This window comes from Triplophysa dalaica, chromosome 11 (genome assembly GCF_015846415.1).
Source record: "Triplophysa dalaica isolate WHDGS20190420 chromosome 11, ASM1584641v1, whole genome shotgun sequence".
In the NCBI taxonomy this organism is placed as follows: domain Eukaryota; kingdom Metazoa; phylum Chordata; class Actinopteri; order Cypriniformes; family Nemacheilidae; genus Triplophysa; species Triplophysa dalaica.
Genome location: NC_079552.1, coordinates 12193184 through 12207197, shown reverse-complemented (window position 1 = coordinate 12207197; position 14014 = coordinate 12193184). Strand labels below are relative to the sequence as shown.

General features: G+C 40.0%; 1 protein-coding gene across 1 annotated transcript in view; it reads left to right on the top strand.

Annotated features, from left to right (window-relative positions):
* ndst2a (N-deacetylase/N-sulfotransferase (heparan glucosaminyl) 2a) overlaps nucleotides 1-14014 on the top strand; it is an 88431-nt gene that overhangs the window by 45690 nt on the left and 28727 nt on the right. The window contains exon 3 of the mRNA XM_056761309.1: nucleotides 12291-12396. The gene's annotated coding sequence lies outside the window, so the exon portion shown is untranslated. The remainder of the gene's footprint in view (nucleotides 1-12290; nucleotides 12397-14014) is intronic.

Genomic DNA, 14014 nt, shown 5'->3' with positions numbered 1-14014 from the left:
CTGCAATTATTCTGCCCGCAGCAGCCTAGTAAGATCTCTGAGCAGTGCAGCTATCAGCAGAGGCATTGACTTACAGTAGCTCAGTCTCATATGAAACGCTGTCAGTTGTCATTCTATGAGTAATGGCAGCGCTATTATAGGAGAGAGTGTTCGCCTCTCAATCAATTCTGCCCTAATTAGTGTTAATGTAGTGCCAAAAACCTCTTGAAGTTCTCTTCATCAATGCCAGCTCCTTTTCTCTGCGGTCATAGGGCAATGGAAACAACATCTTCATCACGAATGCAATTTTAAATAATGTAACAATAGATATTGTGTAGTCTTTTTTGGTGTCACGGCCTCTGTTCTAGTTATGGCTCACACCACAGCAATGGCCAATTAATGTTCCATGACACAATCAGAGCATTTGCCTCGTGAATTATGGGACGGTTGTGGAAAGCAATTTTTGTGATTTTGATTCCTTCCTTTTTTATAATGAGAGTCTTACATTGTGCTATTTTAACCTACGTGAAATTGTATTTTAAAATATATATATATATATATATATATATAGTGTAGTATTAATTTCTTACATCGCGTTAAATTCTAATGTAGAAACCACAGGTTTAGTGATGGGCTCTCAGAGGTAAGGCACAATGTTGTTAGTGTAGTACTGCCGAATACACATCGATCTTCAGCTTCAGGAAATCACCTGCTTCAATGTAAGATGCTCCTGTCGTCATTAAGAGACTGACTTATGTTTGTGTAATTGTATACAGTCGATACATAGGTTTTTAGCTGAGGGGAAATAAGTTAATTGCTTATACCTGCAGTTTCATATTGCCTTCAAAACTGAAAACAGCCGGGTCCTGCGAGACCGATTTGACTGACTGCTTCAAAGGAGCAGAATATCTTTAATGATTTGAATGCCATGTCAGATCTGTAAATAGTCGGCCTCCTCGTCTCTTCCTTCCCCACGTCACAGTTTGAATTATCTCCCTCTACGGGAACATCTCAATGTGTTTGGCTGTGAATGCCAAACACTCAATCACTGCTCCGTTTACTTCCTCCTCTGGCCTCTAAAGTAATAGGATTCCTCATCCGGTATGTCTTGACTCCTACTGGTCTAATTTGAGTTCGAAAAAATGGAAGACTGTATACAAACAGAAAGGAAACGCTCCTAAAATAGCAGATTCTCAAATGGAAATTAAGACAGAATTTACTTTGTGCCAAAGGGAATTATAGTTGTGTCTGAATGTACATGTAAATGAGACTGTGACCGTATGTATTCAAATATCTATAGGGTGATGAGCTCCTGACAATGTGCCTACATCTGCCTGCCCTCCGTATAGATTCGGTAGCATTTTTGAAATTAGTCAATTATTATGCATAAAAAATTGTGTATCAATTATTAGTGTTGTAAAGGATCTGATCGGAGTTTATCTGTTTTTCTCCATACGGATCGCCCCTCGCGATTCTATATGCATGTGACCGTCGGATTAACTGCAAAGTTTCACCATCATAAAGTGAAAGTTTAAGAGCGTGCTCTCTTACATTCTCTCTCCATCAGCACAGTACACATGAAAGCACATTCTCGTATCAATCACTTAAACGGTTGCATTTAAGGCAAAGTATAAAGTTAATGTTGTGTAGGTGCTAATTCAACACACACACACAGCACTGCTTCTGCCTTGTCCACCATGAAACTTTTGCACTAGATTAAAATCAATGAAACTTCCGCAGCTGGCGCACTCATAACACAGTAACGTGTTTGAAAAGAAGTGAAAGAACCACAGTAAATGTGCGTATAATAGAAAGTTAAGAGCAAGGCCTGCTTAAATCTTATAGCACCTGTCACAGTTATAATCTTCTATCTAGAAATCCGTCATCTATTTCAATTCGACACATTTCTTTTTTGCTCTGACTTCATGTTTAAGCATATATTCATATTTATTCATTATATATAGTCTATTTGTAAAACAGTTGCCTGCATACGATGTAGCCAAAAAAACCTTTAGGACTTGATCTTCTGCAACTTAATACTCATTCTCAAAACTACTTTATCTATTGATTTGTCAGATTAACCGCAAAGTACTTATAAATGGCATTTTTTTTGTAAGGATTTTTCGCTCTAAATCTGTCAGATGATAAATGTAAAAACAAATTGTCACCTATCGCATTGTTGCCTTGTATCGCGATCCTTATCGTATTGCGAGGTTGTTGGAGATATATAGCCCTAGTAGATGTAGTGATGAACATGTGTTCAGTGTGTGTTCGTGACTGTGTGTGTGATACCTTAGCTGTGTCTGTGCTTGATTCCGACGAGACAAGTGCAGCCAAACCTCTGGGTGTGTGTGTGTGTGTGTGTGTGTGTGTGTGTGTGTGTGTGTGTGGGTATGCGTGCATGTTTTTCTCCACAAGGCTTCATGAATTAATCATGACTACGCCAAGCGAGACTCATGTGAGTTTAGATCAGGTGAGGAAGAAAGGGGGGATAGATTTTCACTTAGATCCGCTGTCATTGCTTTCAAACCGCTCTACTGTCTTAAACTGCCTACCTCTCTGCGTTCTCCCCGTATGAGAAACAAGCATTTAGAGAAAGCATTGGGGCTGTCATCAGACATGACTCCCTCATCCTTCTTCTCGCGAGCATCATTGCTTAATCCCGTCATTTAAACCCCGTGTGTGAGAGCGGAGCGGAGCTCTGAATGTGTCTTGCTGCAGGGTAATGCTTCTACCCTGATGCGATCTGACACATTGAACCGCTGCGTCTCAACTGCCGCACCATTACCTCCACACAGAGCGCTCGGTTGGCTCTCGAAGAGACACACAGAAGTGGGAGGAAATGACACAAACTTCACTGGAGTTCGGAGGACGTAAATCTATTGCTCAAGTCGCTCAGAGTTTCTCTTCAGAATAACAAGTTGTCAGTCTTTAATCGGCGTGTTAAATGCATTTCTGTTTCACGCGTCATCTTGATCTGTGTTCGGCGGAATCAAAGTGTTTGTAAGTGGGATGCGTCATTGGAAAAGCTCTCTTTTTGTGTGTGTATGAGTGTTTGTGTGCACGCTCTCGCAAGTGTGTCTAATGTAGCAGTGAGTCAACATGTTCTCTCCGGCTCAGAGCTTTCTCAGCGGGAAGTCTCGTCTCCTGAGCTGTACTGCATTAGAGGGAAGCAGAGCAGTGTGGTGCATTTAACCCAATAAGCACGCTCCAGGTGAGCAACTGCCTTTGTCGAGAGATTGGAGTGGGGATTATTAGGACTTGTTTCACACTTTGTCCCTCTTGATTGATTATTAGCTAAGACAGTACTACTGAGTACATGTCTTTTATTTTTGCAAAGCAAATATTCCTCAATTGGCATACCGCAGGGTGGATCCATTTAATACTTTTGACTATTATTATGCAAAAAATATTGTGTAACTATTATTAGTGGTGTAAAGGATCTAATTGGAGTTTATCTGTGTTCAATATGGATCGCCCCTCACGTTTCTGCATGTATGTGACCCGCGGAGTTCCTGCAACGTGTCGCGCTGCTTCTCTCCCGCCAAAGACGAGCCTCGTAAAGAGCAGCTGACACAAGCTTATTATAACAAAAGTAGTGCAGACACGCAGAGCAGGTTAATGGACACACAAAAGTTAACTAAATTCAGCAATATTAAAAGTATTTGTATCTGTCCGTCTCCAGCCTTTCGACCAGATTTGTGATATTTTATAAACCATATAGTTTTTATATACATTTAGCATTAGCAATATTGATCAGCATGTAAACATTTGTGATCCAGTGAAAACCCATGCTAAAATCTCAAAATCAAATTAATTATGAGATATGGGAACCAGCATCAAAAATGTATTATTCACTTATTAATTCAACTATTAATTTCACTACGGTTTCATTCTTTGACATGTCCTTACTAAGACAATATGAAAGATATCATCATTGTATTTTTACAAAATGTTTTCAACGGCCTTCTACCGCGCCTCGGTTGGACAACTTTAAAAAGATTTTCACAGTATTTCGATTTTTTGCACCCTCAGTTGTATCTCTGTTAAATATTGTCCTATCTTAATAAACCATACATCAATGTAAAACAAATGTATTCAGCTTTCAGATGATGTATAAATCTCAATTTCAAAAAATACCCTTATGACTGGTTTTGTGGTCCTGGATTACATTTAATTATAATTCAGTGTGATAGCCTGTGAAAATCCACCTTAAATCATTTACCGTTTTCGACATTAAATCATTCCACATAAATAAACTAAGAAGAAACAGGTTTGTTTTGATGCTCTTCATTGGCTAACCGCTGTAATGATGTTGGGGAGAGTAGATGAACCCAAAATTTTAAGCTTTACGTAGATTGTAGGCTGTATATTTACGGTAGGGAATTTACAAAATAACTTAATGGAACATGATCTTTTTCTAATTTTGACCCATACAGTGCTACAAATATACCTGTGCAATTTATGACTGTTTTGTGATCTAGGGTCACATATAATATGTTCTTTTGTATTTGCATCCGGCAGAAAACAGGGCACTGACCACATCAAGCATTAAGTTTTCAGTTGTTTTGACTTTGTTCCTATTTCACCATGGCCTAAAGCATAACCAGTGATTACTCAACAACTTGCATGACGTAAATTATAAAATAAACTACACCATGCATGTCTACATGCATCCAGCTGTACAAGGAAATTTACATTAATTCAGGCATTTTGACAAGACTAATCTTTACCTATTTATATATTCTGTGTAAATTATTAAATAGTTAAACCGTAACGTGGCCTTTTCGTGAGAATTTGAGACCCATGCGCACTTGTTCTGAGAGGTTCGATGAAGCACTGAAATGGTCAAAACATTTCACTGTAGTCATTTGCAGTAATACACTCTTTCCTCTGTGGTTGATCATGTAGGGTTTAGAACCTACACGCAAATCTCCGAGTGGGTTTGTCTTTTGCATTAACCTGGATTATCATTAATCTGCCTTTAAAGAAGAGTCCCTCCGGGACCCGACATTTGCCACACGTGAGAAAGCATCAGAGAAAGACAGCAGGGAGTGAAAACCATCATGAATATTTCCATCAGGTAATCCTCGGCCTCTCCTCCCAAGCGCCTGCGTCTGGTCTTGAGTTTAATCCGACCATCCTGCGATTAACTGTGGCCTGTCACAGCATGGGGCTGGATTAGTGTCCCACCCAGTCAGACGCTTGCTCCAGTAGGCCGCCGCCCCGAGCCTCTGCGTGGAGCTCTCATCTTTCCCAGATGCCGATTATGGGCTGTAATGGGCCACACTAGCAACAGACCCTAAGGGCAGGAGAGATGGAAGGGCATGTGTTATTGGAACGAGATAGTACTGGGCAATGGTAGGGTTGTTAAATCGGTATTAGCAACAGACCTCCACCTTAGTTAATGAGGTGCTTGGAATGGTGCTTATTGTCCAGTGTTGGTTTATTGGGTCAAATTTCAGTCAGACAGGGATTTTTCAGCGGCTCAAAGCCAATCCCACTATTAGCCGTGTCACTGGGTATTGCACCCAGCCTTCTATTGTTTATACGGTGAGATGGATATTAACTCTGCTCCTCAGCTCCCACAACGCTATGTGAGGTTTGACTTGGAGGTGGAATTTAGGTGACTTCTAATAATAAAACCTCAAAGCCATTTGATGGATCTCATTGTGGCTGCTGAGCCTTGAGGTGCCAATATGTGTGTGCGTGTGAGGAGCGTGGTTCTTTCATTGGATATTTAACTCTGTCTGTGTGTTTGACCCCGGGCGGATTGGTGTGGAAGGGCATGTTTGTCTGGTGTTCTGGATACAGCCTCCAGACACCCCTCTTGGATGGTCTTGCAATGTCACAGACACGTGACTGGAAACTTCCACTTTTATCTAACTGCCCATCTACCTTTTCAAGGCCTTATCACTCAGTCTTTCTCATTTGCCCTCTTATTCCTTTTTTCCTCTTTGATCTTTGCTCTACTTCCTTTGAATGACCTTTACTCCATGATATAAATATGTGCGTGTGTAATCACATAATATGTGTAGTAAATTAGCCATAAGGCGCGCAGGTGCAAGTAGATGATATATACCGTGAGTAAGTCAGTGTGAAATGTGTTTTTCTGGTATATTTTTATTTGTGGCTGTGGAATTAAAGCCGAAAATAAATCACCCTTAAAGGGATAGTTCACCCAAAAGAAAATTCTGTCATCATTTATTCACCCTTAGATTGTTCCAAACCTGTATAGAACACTCCACAGGACGATATCTGAAAGATAGTCAAATCTCACCCCCCATTGACTCCCATAGTATTTATTTTCCCAACTATGACAGTAAATGGTGAGTGAGATTTTACATTCTTCCAAATTTCTTCCTCTGTGTTAAACAGAACAAATAAATGTATACAGGTTTGGAACAATCTAAGGGTGAATAAATGATGATTTTTGGGTAAAGTATTCCTTTAATAAACATGTTTTGATTGTTGTATTCTTTTAGATCGTAGATCATATCCATAAAAGTCTGAATCTGAGAAGTCTCACAAATAAATGAAGGCTTTCTGAAAATGTTACTTTTGTGACCTTCATATAACAGAAGGAAAATTACATTTTAACATAAACCAATATAAAAGTGGTCATAGTTGATGAAGCAACCATATGTGTGGATTGTTTTTTCCTCCGTCTCTTTTTAAATTAGTTTCGTCATTCTCACTACTTTCCAACCTTGACCAAGGTGACACTAATTGTGTTTGCTCTTTACATTAAGGCCCTTTTTATGTCTTAACACATATAGCTGTTCTTTGATCTCAGCTTTAAAATAAACCATCCATCATCTCTAAATGGAAGTTTCAACCTCGGTTCTTTCATCACCCCGAATACAAACCAAGCCGGTCAGATCAATAGCTCGGCCCAACCCCAAGAGACCCAGCGAAACATTTCTAGCTGAAAAAAAAGAGAGAGCATCCTTTCTACCTGCACAGCTGACCGAGCCGTCCGTTCCGTCTGAGCAGCGTTCTGCTCTCTCTGTCTGCTCCAGTGAGATTGGAAGGAGCTCTGGACAGCAAGCCCAGGCGGAGTGTGTGTATGGAAGTCTGAAGATGTGTAATGTGCCTGGTTCCCTGCAGTGGAAAAAAAACATTTGCGTTGATGATGCTGTGACGCTAACCCTCCTGCTTTTGAGATCACGGTTGTCTCCCGCTTCTCAACTGACCCTTGTTTTTTCCATATGCAAATTAAAGCAGAGCAAAAAAATACCAGGTAGATGATGGAAAGTGCAGCGCTGAAATAAAGTCATTAAGTCACTGTGAATCACATGGGATGTGCTGGTGGGTCTCGCCGCTGCGGGGCTCTGCAGGGGTGCATTGATTTCAGCTGGTTTCTAACGGCCTCTAATGGGAGAAGAAAAGTTGATGGAATGTTCTAGAATGAAAGGGCAGGTCAAGGGAGGCAGTTAAAGACGATGGGCAGTCAGAAGGTCAAGGGTCATCCATTGTCATAGCAGTTTGATGAACATTTCTGTCTTTATATCTAGATATTGGCTGTGTAGTTGAAGGTGACTCTGTGATCCTCATATCTGCTGGTAGATACCGGAGTCTCTTTAGTGATGTAGTGTTCTTCATTATTAATGTCTGTTTATTGTTATTAATGTGATGAAGCACAGACTTGCCTCCACAGAGGGCTTTATAGTGTCTGTAAATGACTCCGTAATAATCGCACGATCCCTCCATAGAGACCCTCACAGTGGAACCCCTTACACAGCAGGCAACAGACAGCCATATAATCTAGGGCTGGTTGGTGTATTAAATATTTACAATATAGATCGATTCAGTGCTCTTTTGTTGGAGAAATAACATAAATCATCAATTTGGACATAATTAGCTCTGCTGTTATTCATCATTGAATCTGCAAATGCATAAATATTCAATTCAATTGTGAATATTGTCAAAAATTAAATCCAGAAAAATATAGATTGCCCAGTGCTATTGCTCCCTGCTGAATACTGTGTATCTCACATAACTGCAATGCAACATTGATCCTCACTCCTGCCTTGTTAAATTCTCTCTCCACACCTTCACACAGGTCAAGCTGCTTTATGACCCTTGTACTGAAGCGGCCTTCAGCAAAGTATTTATGAAGAGCCTCCATACCTGACTAGTTGTTTAAACAGTTGTGTATTATACAAACATTAAAGGAACAGCGCATCCAAACTTATGTAATTCCAAACTCGTATGATTTTGTTCCACAGAACACAAATTTATTGTTAATTTTTATTGCGAATTGCATTAATGTGTACTCACATGCTATCAGGGTGTTTTACGGTCATAAAGTTCGACAAGTTCTGTAAGGTGCCAGTTTTAAGTGTTTTGCTATTTTTTCAATGCTGTTATTGTGCTTTCAGTGTATGGAAACTTTGTTGACATTCTGAAAAATATAACCTTTTATGTTCCATCAGAAGAAATCATTTGTATAGGTTTATTTATGGTGATTGGTCAAATGATGATTAAATGCTTTAAAGGGATATTTCACCCAAAAATTTAAATTCTGACAACATGTGATCACCCTGAAGTTGTTCCAAACCTGTATAAATGTCTTTGTATGATAAACAGGCTTGTAACCAAACAGTTCTTGGACTGCATTGACTACCGTAGTAGGAAATACTACTTAAATATACAGTATATATATTTTTTTTTGAATGTAGAATAGCAAATAGTTTTGGGGCACTATTGACTACCATTTTAACGTAGTCAATATGGTCTAAAAATGACCCCATTCTTCCAAATATCTGTGTCTGTCTTCACAACAAAGACATTTATTCAAGTTTGAAACAACTAGAGACTGAGTAATGCATGTCAGAATATTCATTTTTAGGTGAACTATACCTTTAAAATGAACAGTGAACCCAGGGATAACCTTTTTTGTTTGGTATTCTCTATATTTTTTCAAACTTTGTCATATTTGGAAAATTTGCCTCTGCCAAACTAATATCCTATTTTAGCTAATATCTCCAGGGCCCTTCTGGCAGAGCTCATCTGAATGCTCTGCTAGGCGCAGAACCTCTCTGGCCCAGAGTGGAGAAAAAAAACTAATAAAACTAGCAAAAAACTGGTCTCGCTCCAGTCGAGGACCTTTTTTGCCTCGATATTTGCCACAATTTATTGAGACCTATAAAATCTATTTGCAGATTTAGATTCCTGGCAGTTGAAAACGGACGGCTTGATGAAGGCGGAGGTTGTTTTCTTCTGGCACCCTTTAAAAAACAGCTCCTGCTTCCAACAGGAAGATGAAGACTTGTAACATTTGCAGCGGACATGCTGTGATATTCCTTAGGGACTTTATGTTCATTTTTTAAGAGCAAGGACCTTTTTGTGCTTTATCAAACAACAAACACTGCAACCAAAATGACATAACCAGCACATGAGAATGTACAAGACTGCCAGGGGGGTGTGCAGACCCACGCAGATCATTCTGAACCCATGGACTACGCAGAAAGGTCTACTGATTTCCACAGCACTTGAGCACTGGTCATTCACAACGGTTTGAAAACATACCATTTAAGATGTATGTTTATGAAGTAGTTCGGCTAATGAGGGCATTAATGTGTTAATCCCACATCATTTTGCAGATTTCTCCCCTTAAATCGGCACAATAAAAGGAAAAAGACACAGCTGTCTTGACCTAGTGAATTTTTTGATCAGATGACATTCACATGAAATGTAATATACATACTGTTGATCTCAAATCATTGTTGCAGATGAAAAATTGTGTACAAGCTGTGTCCAGTGCTGAGTGTAAAAGATAGTATTTGTCAGGATAAAGAGATTAAATGAAAACAGGATCACCTTTTGGCGTTATCTCTTCTGCTTGCTGTCTTCCGTAGCCGGGATGATGAAATAACTTCAGACAGATTGAGCGGATTTTAAGGGATGTAAGAGGGCTTCAGTGGCCGTATTTTTCCTGTGCCAATGCCTTTCTGTCAGCCTTTTTATTATAGCATTAAAACCTATTGTTTCTTTTACATTCAAATATTCACTCTGATGAACTTGAAGTGTTTTCTGAGTGGGTTTTATTTTACCCTCCCTCTGATTACAAGGCCTGACTCTAAGCTGATTTCTAAACCCTGTGATGACTCCACTTTCATTCTCTGCTTACTATTTTCATGGCTTGTATAGTTTTACAGTCATGACACTGGCAGATGTGTTATGTCCCGCTATTATTCCCCTTCTCTGATTTGTCGTGGCCCGCCTGATAAAACGGTACTAAAATGCATTATTTTAAGATGTTATTTCACTTATGTGTCTCTCCTCAATCCTCTCATCTTTGAAATACACCCATGATTCCTAGAAGGTTGCCACGGCAGCCCAGCCCTCGCAATCTCCAATGTGATCATTTTCTAATCTTCTCCCCTGTCATTGTACATGCAGTTATGTCACCATTTCACCCGCTGGAGCGATGAGTCACAAGCGGGCTTACGCTGTTACGTGTCTTTTCCCAACCAGCCCATCACACATACCGTACCCTCTCCGCCGCTCCCTGGTTTGATGGTGCGGTGATGGGAAATGAGAACTGGGTTTCTTTGAGAAGTCATTTCAGAGCTCTGTGGGCTTTTGCATGTTCAAACTTGACAGTCAGTGGATACCTGAATAATGAGGGCAGAGAAGGCGTTTGTCTGGTTCCTGCCTGATGATACAGAGACTGACATGAGTGATTTTTACTGTCTCCAGTCTAGTGCAGTCAGCCAATTAGCACTAGGGATGAGTCACGAATTTCGAATATTCGATTAGTTTATTTAATTATAGAATTTCGAATCGTGTTTGCGATCTTAAAAAAATCGGTGTGTTTTCACGCGTAACGCGTTCATGTAACCAAAGGTTGGCGCTGCCAATAACGACGCACCTAAATCTAAAAAAATGCCCATCCCTAATTAGCACCTGCATCAACTTTAAGCCCAGAGTATAGTTCCCTTTTTACGAGCACGCGAGGGACTTGTTCAGTGCACGTGACGCAAATTTTGTCATCCAAAGAGTACGCGCACCATCGGAAGAATCAATTAAATGTAGTTGAAAAAAACCTGACCCCTGTAGGCCCGGAGAGATATTGCAATATATCGTAATGAGTATGCATCAAAACCCACGTGTACACATATGAGTCAAAACCAGTATACTTTGCAAGGCTGTGCGTTCTTCTGTAAAAAAATGAAGTATGCCACAGGCTTTAGACTGCATTCTGTCAGTTTGAGCCGAAATGGCACAGTGGGGATTGTGGCATGTGGGTTGTGGCAATGGAGGCTATAAAATATACAATAAATAGAGTAGAGCAAAGTATTGTGGGAGAAATGGTCAATTAAATAAAAAGGAGGAGTTCAGTGGAGTTCAGATTTGGTTCACTGTTCCAACACTGATAGTGACAGGCATGCTTTGTTTCCTTTCTCTATCAATATTGAGTCAGTGGATAGTGAAACATGGCTTTCAGTGGGACTTTGACACTGTGCAGAGGTTAGTTAAGACTTGTAGTTGTTTAACTCCACAACTGGGCTATAGTGTGATTCCCCTTGGTAAACATCACATTACTGTTGCATGCTTATGTGTCTATGTACAGGTGTGCTTTTCAGAGAATGGTTGAGGTTTCCTCTCTTGGCTGGATGTTGTGCATCTTTCAATGTTCCATTAAACATTAAACGTTCAATCTGCATCAGCAGGAACAAAGGAACCTTCCTGTGTGTTGCCTCTCTTGTCATTTTTGCCCGCCCTCTCTCTCTCTCCTCCTGTTTTTCACAGTATCACTCTCTCTCTCTGCATGTCCCCTTTTTCTCTTTCGGCCTCCTGTTGTGCATAACTAGTCGGAGAATAAAGCTAAGGCACAAATCCACTCCCAAGCTACCAGATGCATCCTGGTTATTGTGAAGATCGTTGTGGAGATCTCATTTTGAGTGTATGTTTCTTCTTGGGTACTGTGTGCGGACTAGCAGACTTTCACCTCATATGTAAGTGTCTGGGATTTTGCTTCCACCTTTTAAATGGTTTTCCTGCATATCTCTCAAAATACAGGATCAATGTACACAATGTATAATGTGTGGCAGAAATAGTCGGTCTGTAATTGGTCAAGGGGTGGGTTCTTATCTCGATGTGGTTTGTCAATAGATGAACATCAGCACACAAATACGCACAAAGTGCTTCAGTGGTGTTCAGGTCATAGGCTAGAAGAGCAGACGGTTTGACATGGAAACACTGCACGAATGAGATCAAACATCGACTGCACCGTGACGCAAGAGCCGAAGGAGTCATCTATCAAACCGTCATCTCATGTGTCCTCTGTGTCCTCATTACAGGTATCTGAACACATGCTGAGAGCCACACACTTCCACCCAGGACAAATCAACCGATAGAGTGACCAATTCATCTATCCACCAAGATCATTCGCGGCAGCAGAAAGGCGTAAGTGATACAGTAATTTGTTCTTGTCTTTCTTGTGAAATAATCCTTAACTTTTCCGGGTACACAAAATGATCTTTGTTTTTATTAACAGTGTGTTTTGGAAGCACCTTATTTTATCCACTTTTTATTCTCTCTTGAAAATTACACTTTGTATCGTTGATTCCTCATCGTCTCTGAAACCAAAGACTCATTTCCCCCTTTCTATACAAATCTGACGCAGGGATAACAGCGTGAACCTTGTGCATCATCAATCACGCAAGCAATCATTTTTATCAGATTTATCATCATTGTTCATTTGCACCATACATAGCAAAACTATCTTCTCCTCTCACTTTTGAGTGGCTAGTTAACTGTACTAAAGTCACTCAAGTTTTTAATCTCAATTCAGTGGTTCAGCTTGACTAACCTCAAAGTGACTGTTCATTCCGAATATTTTTAGATCTATAAAACGGAAGCTTGAAAAGTCACATTTCATCTACCGACCTGGGATATTGAATTCAGACAGGGTGAATACTTTTTCTGACATTTCTCTAAATCTACTTAGTATGTGTGGGTTTGAATTGTGTATTGAGTTTCAGTGCACCTCGAGTACTTTCAATGCAATTGACCCAAGAGCCAACGAGGAATTTTTATACGGCTACCTCAAGTGAATGCTGTGAAGCCACATAGCTTCCCGGATCTTTGATGTCTTCTATTTCTTTCACACATTTCTTTATCCACTGATTTGCTGGTTTCCATTAACCTTCGCCTACTATACGTATATATACTACCATTCAAAAGTTTAATGTCACGTATTCTGGATTTTTTTAATCTGAAATTCATAAAAACTATGGAATAACACAAATTTACCTTCACAGTTACCGCTTGTCTGTGCTCTTAGTATTTTATCAACCAGCTTCCTTAAGGTCCCACCCTAAATGCTTTGTCATTGGAGTTTGTCTACCTCTGATTTGTCTTCATTATTCAGGTCCAATTCATCCATTACAACTTTTCAATCTTTAGCTTTAGTTTTGTTATGTTAGAAATATGTTGCCACAGTTACGTTTTCTCTACATCAACTTACTTCAAACAAACAGATATGCGCCGTCATATCAAAAGGGTTTAATCCATTTTTGTCAAATGAACCCAAACTTTAGAACAGTAAGACAGACACAAACAAAATCAGAGCAGGGAGCCGGTCTGAAGCCCGTGTAAGACTGCTGTGACACGACTATCTTGGTTTGATTTTCATTTGCTCTATTGAGATTGCATCTGTGTTTGGGATTGTTGACCTTTGTCAGCGTCTGCCTTTCTGGTTTTGGATTTTCTTTGCTCCATACAGTATCTGTTCAGAGAATGATTTTGAAAGTTGTAGCATAGCCGTGATAACCTGTGGGTGTTGACCCTGTATCTCAAATAAAGAGGCTGATTTGGCACAGGTGTGATGATGAAAACAAGAATAAATATAATCATGTCTGTGAGAGAATGAGAAGGCGTGTTTTATGCTGTTGGCGAGGAGAGCATGTACTTTATCCTCAAAGTAATGCCAATGAAGCGTCTATTGAATTAAGTATAAAGGAATAGATTGAAGCTGAATGGCATTGATTGGTGTACTGGCAGAGAGCATTGCTCTATAGAA